Here is a 10076-nt window from a genome sequence, read left to right as displayed (position 1 = left end):
AGCAAAGAGCAGCGAGGGGCTGCGAGGTGGCTACGGGACCTGCCAAGGAGTCTGTCCCGGGGCTGCTATTAAAAGAAGAATTAGCAACCATACATAGTCCACCTCCAATAGCTTTCAGCCTGGCTCATATCCCTGCTCCGAATCCTCTGGTGGGACAGACACCTCTGCACTCTTGCCATCAAACTCCTTCTTGTGGGGGGTGGTGCAGGCTTACCCCAGCCACGAATTGTTTTCAGTGTTTTGAGAAGTCCTGGCCTGGTCCAAAGCTTTATGTCTACTCTGAGAGTGAGGACTCAGGCACAGGAGGAATGATGGACTCACCCATCAGTACTTCACCTGCCTGGAAGGTCTAGTTCCGGTCTGCTCAGGAGCAGCGTTAGGAATACTAACAGGTGTCCTGTCCACAACAGCGCATGGAAAACCCTGCTGCACAGAGGTCTGAAAATGGGATTAAGCTAGGTTATGGAGGAGCCTCACATTCAGGCTGGAATGTGTGTCACGGTCAGATGAGGCACTGGGCTGTAGTGCATGCAGGTCCTAGTATGATATAAAAACCTATTGCCGGGCTGCGGTGGCGACGCCTTTAATCCCAGCACTTGAGAGGCAGAGGCAGGCGGGTCTCTGAGTTCGAGACCAGTCTGGTCTACGGAGTGAGTTCTAGGACAGGCTCCAAAACTACAGAGAAACCCTGTCTCGAAAAAACAAAAAAGAAAACAAAACAAAAATCTGAAAAAAGCCTGTCCTTGGGGCAGGAATCTTGTGCTAGCAGTCAAAGAAGTTCTAGGCACCTGGTAGCTCACTGTGGGAAGACAGAGGAGGTGAATAGGAGGTTCCCACCGGGTGGTTTGGTCACAGCCTTCTGAGAAAACTGAGTCTATCTAGCTTTGGCCTTGACTTGAACAGCCCAGAGACAGAGAGCCAAATCCCAGTTTCACCCAACCTCGTGGGAATGCTCAGAACATGGAGATAGCTCTCCTCTGTATATCAGACACAGATCACAGAGCACCCACTCTCTCACCACTGGCTTCTCATGGAGAAATGATCTGTGACTTCCTGTGACCGCTTAACTCCTGAACCATTCATACCATTTTATGAATTACCAAATTCCCCTGATCTCATTTTTGTGGACAGTCACATACGGCACTGTCAGGGTTGTATCTTGCTAGCCCATTTCAAAGAAAGTCAAGGGCTATGGCTTCTGGGAAGGAAGCCCATCAAGATCCTCAATACAAGGTTGTGGAAATACAAGTCTCAGACCCAACAAACAGGAAAACTCAGAGGAGAGGGTTGTATTTATGTGTGTGTTTCAGGGGTCAGGACAAGAGATTTCAGGCTGATGAGATGGGAAAAATCAAGGAAACAAGAGGGTGGGACATCCAGTCACCTCCCCCCCCCCGCCCTCTCAGAGCATCTTTGGTGGGACTGAACTGGGGCCCAGGAAGGAGACCCTAAAGTCCCCCCCACTTCCAGGATAAGAGACTCAACAGCTGTTCGCTGAATGGGGCAACCTAGGCCTGGGGTAAAGATAGAGCCACATAGAAGTCCTGATCATCAGAGCAAGCTGTGTGAAGATGGTAAGATGTCTTGGGCAGATGTTCATGCAAAGTTACTCAATGAAAAGAGCAATGTGCCCGAGAGGGTTTGACACGTGGGGCTGGATAATTCCCTGAGGTGGGGCTCTCCTAGGCTAAGTAGGATGAACATTGGAAACACCTTAATTCCTGCCAAGATACGGCATTCTTCTCTAGTTGTGACAGCCACACGTCTCCAGTGTGGAAAATGTCCACTCAGCCCATTCCGGTGTGGGTTTGATGTCATCAGAAGGGAAAACACCATGTATATAGCTAGATGGCACAGGACACCACATGACACTGTGCACATCTCTGGGTACATTCTCACCATGGCCATGTGTGTGGATCACAGGCTCCACTGCATGACTTGAATACAGGCACACATGGTTTCTGCAGCCTGCTGGCTCTCTCCAGCTGCCGTGGTACCCGGCTGTACCAGACATCAGAGTGCAGCACTGAGCCTAGCATATCCTACCTGAGTACTCTATGGTCCAAGCCTGTACCCTCCAGACTTCCAACCAGGTGGGAGTCCAGCCTGCCTTCTTCCCAGCTCTCTTGGCAGACAGCAGACATTGTGTTTCTGGTGCCTGCAGGTCCTTGAGTCTTGGCTATAGCCTCTCTGAGGTTCTTTAGGGCTCACTCTCTGAGACAAAAGGGGTGTTCCTATTCACAGGAGAGCAGCCATGAGCAGTGGACTCTTCCTGACACACACTGTGGCTCAGGGGTGGCTGGGACCCCAGGGCTTTCCTCAGCTATTTGGTCTGTCTGTGGGAACTTGTCTTTTTGCATCTGGAGCAGGAGCATGCCATATAAAGTTTCTGGGTCACCCCAACTTCCTGACCTGTAGTTTACCTTGTCTGGGTACATGGAAGGGCAGACAGAGTTTAGACACCAGATATCCACGCATCTCATCCACCTCATAGTGTGACTTTATGACAAACCCAGGCACATGCTCAGTATCATCTCCCTCCAGATTGCTCTCCATGCCCTGTGTCAAACTCTATCTTTATAGACCAGCTTGTCTTGTTGCATTGTGACTGCCTTTCTTATGAATGACAAAGAATGTCTCTCAAGGGACATTGCCACCTGTTCTAAAATTGATAACACATTTGTGGTTATACGCAGGATAGTTTTATCATGTTAGACATAATTATGACCCAGTTAGATATATAATGTTTGCAATTGTATGTGGGACAGATTTATCATGTTAGGTCTACTTATGAACTGGTTATTGTCTTCATCATGAAATTAAGCGTGACATAAGGAGATATGATTGTTGACATGGAGGAACTTCTGGTGGTTATTCCTGGTTGACGACTTGACTGCGCCTAGTATTAACTCAATTTTAAGCAGTCTAGAGAATCTTGACTAATACAGCGTGGGTAAGTTGGGCTGGCCTTCGAGGAACCAACAGAGGGTTGTCTTCTTATCTGGTTTGCTTAGTCCTTGGAGCAGGTAGTCCGATCCTCATTTCAGAAAAGGAAGCTGTTTGAGGGGGATCACAGCTGAGAGGAGGAGGAGAAAGTGGCCATAACCAAACCTGATAGGCTGATCTTACCATGCACATTTGCTCTCACAGAATCTTGTTGTTGCTGAGTGGTGAGCAAAAGGCCTGGGCCTGCCTGGGTACCAAGGCTGAGAGAACTTCAAGCACAAATGTTGAGACCACTGCCAATGCAGTGTAGAACGGAGCCCATGGCAGCCAATGACGGTGATGCCCTGAAAGATAAGTCAGATGAGGCCAGTCACTTCTCATAGTTCACTAATCAGGCAGCATGATCAGCTACAGAGGAAGCCTTAGGCCTGGGACCCGCTTCCTCTGGATTGAAACATTCTCTCCTGGAGTGAAGAGAGGAGCACAAGCCACTTTTCAAGCCCAGGAAGCTCAGAATGCTTTCAGGTCCACAAGGCTACACAAGCAACAGCTGCTGGGTTGAGGAGACTCTCCCGTGAAGCTGTCTGCAACCGGTGCGGTGAACTCCCTGGGCGCAGCACTCATGCGTGAGTTGCCATGTTGAAGAGGGCTTTTTGTAATGTAGCTGCATTTGCATCACCCTCCTCCTGCAAGCAGCCCTGCACTTACACGTCTATAAGTAATCACTTGTTAATTAAGCTGGACTTGGATGGAATAGTTTCTTTGGTCTGTAGTTGGTGCTTTATCTGGGGTTAACAGACGCTTGCCCATGTATCCTTAGGAAAAGTCAACCAGTTTCTAGGAGACTGAGACTCTCTGCAGCAGAAGGGCCCATGCTTGGTATCTAATAGCCTGAGGGAGGAGACTTTTCCTGTAGCTGGGTACCTGGGTTTCTGAGGCCTTCTCCATAGGAGCCCAAGGCCAGGGATCTACCAGGATGTCTTGGGAACTCATCTTTGGTCTCAGAAACTCATGGATCAAAGACTAGAGCAGAGCAGAAGCAGGCGAGGCTGATGTTTTTCTCCCAAGCTTTCAAACATTAGCTTCATTAAACAAACTCAGAGATCAAAAGCCAGCTGCAGGCTTCATTGGATCCCTCTGCCCCCTCCTGGGGCTAGCAGCTGTTCCTTTTCAGCCTATCCTATATGTATTCCCTCTGCCCTCTTCTGTTTCTCTCTGTTGCTCTGTCTCTCACGATGGAGCCCATAATGTAATCCCCAAATGCTGACAAGAAACCAGCATTTGCTTTCCGATCTGCCATCTGTGGTGGCAGTGCCGCCAGGATGCAGATTTTCGTGAAGACCCTTATGGGGAAAACCATCACGCTCAAGGTTGAACCCTCGGACACTATAGAGAATGTCAAGGCCAAGATCCAGGATAAGGAAGGAATTCCTCCTGATCAGCAGAGGCTGATCTTCGCTGGCAAGCAGCTGGAAGATGGCCGTACTTTATCTGACTACAACATCCAAAAGGAGTCCACCCTTCATCTGGTGTTGAGACTTCGTGGTGGTGCTAAGAAAAGGAAGGAGAAGTCTTACACCACTCCCAAGAAGAACAAGCATAAGAGAAAGAAGGTGAAGTTGGCTGTACGGAAGTACTATAAGGTGGATGAAAATGGCAAAATTAGTCGTCTTCGTTGAGAGTGTCCTTCTGATGAATGTGGTGCTGGAGTTTTCATGGCTAGCCACTTTGACAGACATTACTGTGGCAAGTGCTGTCTGACTTACTGCTTCAACAAGCCAGAAGACAAGTAGTTGTGTATGAATAAAATAAAAAGACAGGAAAAAAAAAGAAGAAACCAACGTTTGCTCAAAAGACCCGAGCTAGTTTATAAAGAACAGAAACTTATTCTTTACAGTCCAGGAAGCCTGAAGTTCAAGAGCTGGGCTTCATCAGACTTGGTGCTTGTGTGGCCACTACGCTTCCAGCAGGACCCTTGTGGAAGTCTTGCCTGGGTGCAGAAGGCAGGACAAGAGAGCCTTTCAACCTGGAGTGCTTTTATAGGAATGCTATCCCATTTCTCAGGTCAGAGTCTTCTAATTCACTCATCTCTCTATGACCACACCTTAAAAGCTCTTGCACTGTGGTTTCAGGGCCAGCATGAATTCTAGAGGGGACTTCATCATTAAATCACATCAGAGAACACCCAGGAGGATGTAGAAATGTCCAGCCAGCAACTCAGCTTCAAAATCACAGCATAGACATGTCTCACTATGGACCATACATAAATTTTGCCACACAAAACACAGGGTACTCTTCCTAGGCCCTTTGTTTTGCCTCCTTCTGCAGGGTAACCCACTTTGAGAAGTTCACCACTCCTACAACAACAATAGTAGTGGTCCCCACAGTCCCTGCCATCCTGAAAACTTCTTTAATGTCATAAAAGCCCTGTGGGTTAGTGTTGTATCATCTTCCACTTGTCGGTGAGGAAACTGCAGCTTCATCCTAAATGACTTGCCTGGAGCCTGGGAAGTGGGACTAGGAGAGTAGCCAGGAGGTGCCAAGGCCACCCTAGCCATACCCAAAGGAGAGGTGCATAGCCCATACCTTGTCTTAGGGGCAGAGCTCACTTGTCTGGGCCTGTCAGCTTACAGGCCTTGAGCTGATCAGCACCACTGTGGGGGTCACGCCGGCGTTGGTTGGATGTCCTTATGTGGACCTCTTATAGCCTGATCTCGACCCACTGGTCCTGTTGGTCTTAGGGTAGGTTTGAGTCTATTGCTGACTGTCCCAAGTCCCCACTGATTCCTTTCTCAGCTTCCCTGTGGGCACCAACTCCTCTACCCTCTAACTCCACAGAGTCCCTAGGGTCTCTTCCAGGGTCCCATCCTGTGGGGCCTCTATCCCTTCACAGAGCTCACACCAGTCCTGTATTCCCTCTGCAAGCCAGCTCCAGGCTCGTGGGTTTGGTATTGTGTAACTAGGTATGGATATAATCAAGTCTGAAGTCATGGCTCCAATGATATCACCCACTAGTCTTCCTGGACTTTCTGGCCTCCCTAGCCTCCAGCAAGCTTCCCCTGCCTTCAACAGAGATCCAACAACCTGTTTCTCTCTCATCTCCTAGACAGGGCAAGGTACAGTTACCATACCTCAGCCATTTCTTCTCCCAGGCAGTAGACTCGGGGACAGAGGGATTCAAAGGACTTTGATAGCATCCTGGGCTCTCACACTGAGACTCCTGTACACATTCAGGACAGTCCACATGTGTATACGCTGTTACCATATCTGGATCTACAAACCTCTTGCTGTTAGAGTCTAGCACATGCTCTCCCATGCTTGGATCTGAAGGGGGACAGCCCAGTCTAAGACCCTGTAGAGAACAAAAAAACCTAACAAAGTCCCACTAGTCTGTTGTCAGCGTTTTCCTCAGTAAGGCTGTAGCCTTACTGGATGTGGGGACACAAAGAGTTAAAAAAAACACCCCCACCATTCAGGGAAAGTGTACCTGATAAACCAGGAACACAGAGGCAGCTCTACACTGAGGTTGTAGATGGTTGCTCTCCAGGGACTAGCTTTCACTTGAATTAGTACATTTTCTTTGTTATGTCCATCATTTAAGGTTGGGTTTCTGTTTCTAGCAACTAGATCAAGAAAGACTCTCAGCTGGGTGGTGGTGATGCATGCCTTTAATCCCAGCACTTGGAAGGCAGAGGCAGGCAGATCTCTGTGATTCCGAGGCCACCCTGATTTACAGAGCGAGTTCCAGGACGGGCACCAAAGCTACAGAGAGAAACTCGTCTCAAAATACCAAAAGAAAGAAAAGAAAGAAGGAAAGAAAGACTCTGATTTAAGATAGAAATGGGAGACTAGGGCTCAGGGAGTATTTAGGTCCTGACCTGAGATCCTGAGATCTTAACCATCAAGCCTGCAATCTGAGGAGCTGGGCAGTCCTGGTATATTCTTAGCTACAGTGACTAAATGTGATTCAACACAGCTGCAAGTTCCTTGGAGGGTTAGGATGGAAGGGTAGCCCAAGACTATGGTCTAAGGACAGTTGCACTTCCGAAAGTCACATGGCTTTTTGACCTGGCAGTGTTGCCAAGTGTTGCCTATTCTGACATTCCTCTAGTTTCCTCTGTCCCAACCCCGGGACCTCCTGAACGCCGCAAGCGTGTGGTAAGGAGCTGGCAGACTGGATACCACCAAGCCCTTCTCCATCATGGCCGCTCAACACTGCAGCAATCTTATCTGGGTGGACTGAACCAGCTCACATTCTTCTCTCCCGATTCAGGAAGGATCTGGAGTAGGTACACAATCAATAGAAGCATGTGCACCCACGCGCGCATGAGCACACACACACACCAAAAAACAAAAACAAAAACAGAAAAACAAAGACTTCAGTGGGTGTGCAACTGCTAATGATGGCTGCCTAGCCTCAAGCCTCACTTAAGAAAAAAGTAAACTCTTTACTGGGAGGTGGCACAGCTCTGTTCAGTACATGCAAAGAGAGGAATTTTGCGACACCCAGAAGAGGGAAGCTATGACAAATAAGTACAACTACACGGGGCACTGGAAGCAATCTAAATTTCAAGGGGGTACAGGAGGCTCCCAGAAGGAGGGTATGATGCAGAGGCATGTTGTCAGCTGGAGAGAAGCCTCAGTTGACAGCCCTGCTCATCGTTGGAGGAGGGGGTGCTTCTGCTCTCACTTCTTGGTTGTTGGCCAAGGTCTGGGTTCTCTGGAGACCAGAGGCTGGCTCTCTGGAGAAAGGTGCCATATGCCTTGGGCCTTCTGAGTGTGCTACAGAGGATGTAAGTGTGGTTAGACGCTGAGTTTCCAATTCTGAAGAGGAGCGGGCAGCGGCCTACAAAGGCCTTGTGCTTACTCTGCTGTCATTTCAGTGTGTTAGCTGTACAGTACACTTGCAGTTGGGGATAAATAACAGGTCCAGGACTAAGGATTTTGCCCACTATTTTAATTTTGTAAACTCTGAATTCCTCAGTAGGTCTGCCTTGGAGGGATTAGCTCTGCTCTCTGGCTGAAATGGCCCCAGCTCAGGCCAAGCAGACTCCTAACTATGGCCTCTGTTCACCAAGAACGTCTTTGTCAGTTTACTTCAGTTATTCCACAAGGCAAGAGCCTTCTAGGTCTGGGGCCCGGGCTACTTGCACCTGCCCAGTCCTCCTTGAATTCACTCTTTGCATCCCAACCCTGCTTGGCCTGCCAGAACTATCTAGGCCTTCCGTGGCAATATTTTCTTCCTTAGACTCTCAGGAGACTATGGGAGAGGAGCCCGAATGGGCTGACCTGCCTCCTGGAGGCCAGTCAGGGCTACATGCTTACTGAAGGCTGGTGGAAAACATCCCAGGTCAGAGATGAGAAGGAGCCCACTGTGGGAAGGTTTCCAGGGTGACCTTCACACTAAAGTGTTCTCACGTCTGAGCTGTTTGATACAAGCCCTGGTGCTTCCTGGAGCAGTATTTTAGTCAGGGTTACTGTTGCTGTGGCAAAACCAAAAAGCGGCTTGGGGAAGAAAGGGTTCATTTGGCTCAGCTTCCACATCACTGCTCATCACTGCAGAAAATCGGGCAGGAATGTGGAGCCCATGAAGGGAGCCTGTTCACTGGCTTGTTCTTCATAGTTTGCTCAGCCTGCTTCTTATAGCACCCAGGACCACCAGCCCAGGTTAGTATCACTCGCAACGGGCTGGGCCGTTCCGCATCAATCACTAATTAAGAAAATGATCTACAGGCTTGCCTGATTACAGACTGATCCTCTAGAGCATCGGTTCTCAACCTGCAGGTTGTAACCCCTTTAGGGCTGCAGATCAGATATTTACATTACAGTTCCTAACAGTAGCAAAATTACAGTTATGAAATAGCAACAAGACAAATTTGTGGTTGGAAGTCACCATAGCATGAGGAACTGTATTAAAGGGTCGTGGCATTAGAAAGGCTGAGAACCACTGCCCTAGAGGCGTTTTTACCATTGAGGCTCCCTCCTCTCAAATGCCTAATTTATATCAATTTGACACAAAACTAGCAAACACAAGCAGGAATAGATGACTTGATCAGGATGGGTATAGCTTGAGAACCACAACCTACACTGGCCAAGGTACTTCTGGGCTTCCTCTAGGTCAGGTCTGCTCACTCTTGTCTGCCAAGCAGCATTTCAGCCTCACCTGAAGGCCGTGGGTTCCTGGGAGCAGCCCAGGCCTGCACCTACACTTTTGTCTGTCACAGACCCCCGGCATGTTAGGGGTTAACCCCGGCATGTTACATTCTAGGTTGCAACCTTTGTAGCTGTGCAATATATACATAGCATGGTCTGTTTTAGAGTGACCCTGAGTAGGCCTCTGCCCCCAACATAACACATAACTGTAACTGTTGTCTCTGTGCAGATCAGGTGTGGTAAACCAGAGGCCTATAACCTGGAGGTGAGAACCTAGACGTCCAGCACTCACACACCACACACGAGTTAGAAAACCAGTGACCCACACACCAAGTACACACACATGCATACATGTATATATGTATGAACAAGTGCATACATGCACAAGTTTACATGTACAGAATGTACAACACGCTCCACCAGCCCTGTGTAACTCTAGATGTTTCCTCAGCTGATCCTGCTACCCTTGCTGGGAGCCACCGGACCCCCTGGACTGTGCTGGCCCACATCCATGAGGGTCTGTGCTCAAGGCCCTACCTGCTTCCCTATTATTTTTGTGGCAGTGGCATCTGGGCGTGACAATGATCATCACAGTTATGAAGGAGAACTACCATGGTGGCCTACAGAAGACTGTGGCCCTCAGCCAGACCAATAAAATAAGCGGAGCAGCCCAATGATTGCTAAGTCTGTGGTAAATGGTGATGGTGGTGAAGACACTAACACACCCTCATCGGAAGAGAGGAGTCCCAAGACCCTCACCCAAGATTCCAACCACCAATGTTTTAAGCTCTGGGCTGTACATGGTAATGGTGGTGGTGTGTATCTAAGTATATAAGAGGTGGAAGGTTGAGTCATATCTGGCTTAATTTTGGTCTTAATGAGCTTCCTGTCCTCTGTATTTGGCCATTGGATGAGCCTGCAGAGAGCAGATTATCTTTGAGCTCAGGATCATCTTGGTCTATATAGTGAGGGGCTGT

The 10076-nt window shown here is 48.7% G+C and overlaps 1 pseudogene; it reads left to right on the top strand.

Moving 5' to 3' along the window:
- The first annotated feature begins 4170 nt into the window (after positions 1-4170).
- LOC125405018 (ubiquitin-ribosomal protein eS31 fusion protein pseudogene) lies at positions 4171-4879 on the top strand (annotated as a pseudogene).
- Positions 4880-10076: the final 5197 nt, after the last annotated feature.

This window comes from Myodes glareolus, chromosome 10 (assembly GCF_982192425.1).
Source record: "Myodes glareolus chromosome 10, mMyoGla1.1, whole genome shotgun sequence".
Lineage (NCBI taxonomy): Eukaryota > Metazoa > Chordata > Mammalia > Rodentia > Cricetidae > Myodes > Myodes glareolus.
Note: the sequence above shows the minus strand (reverse complement) of the source record. Positions and strands in the feature narration are given on the sequence as shown.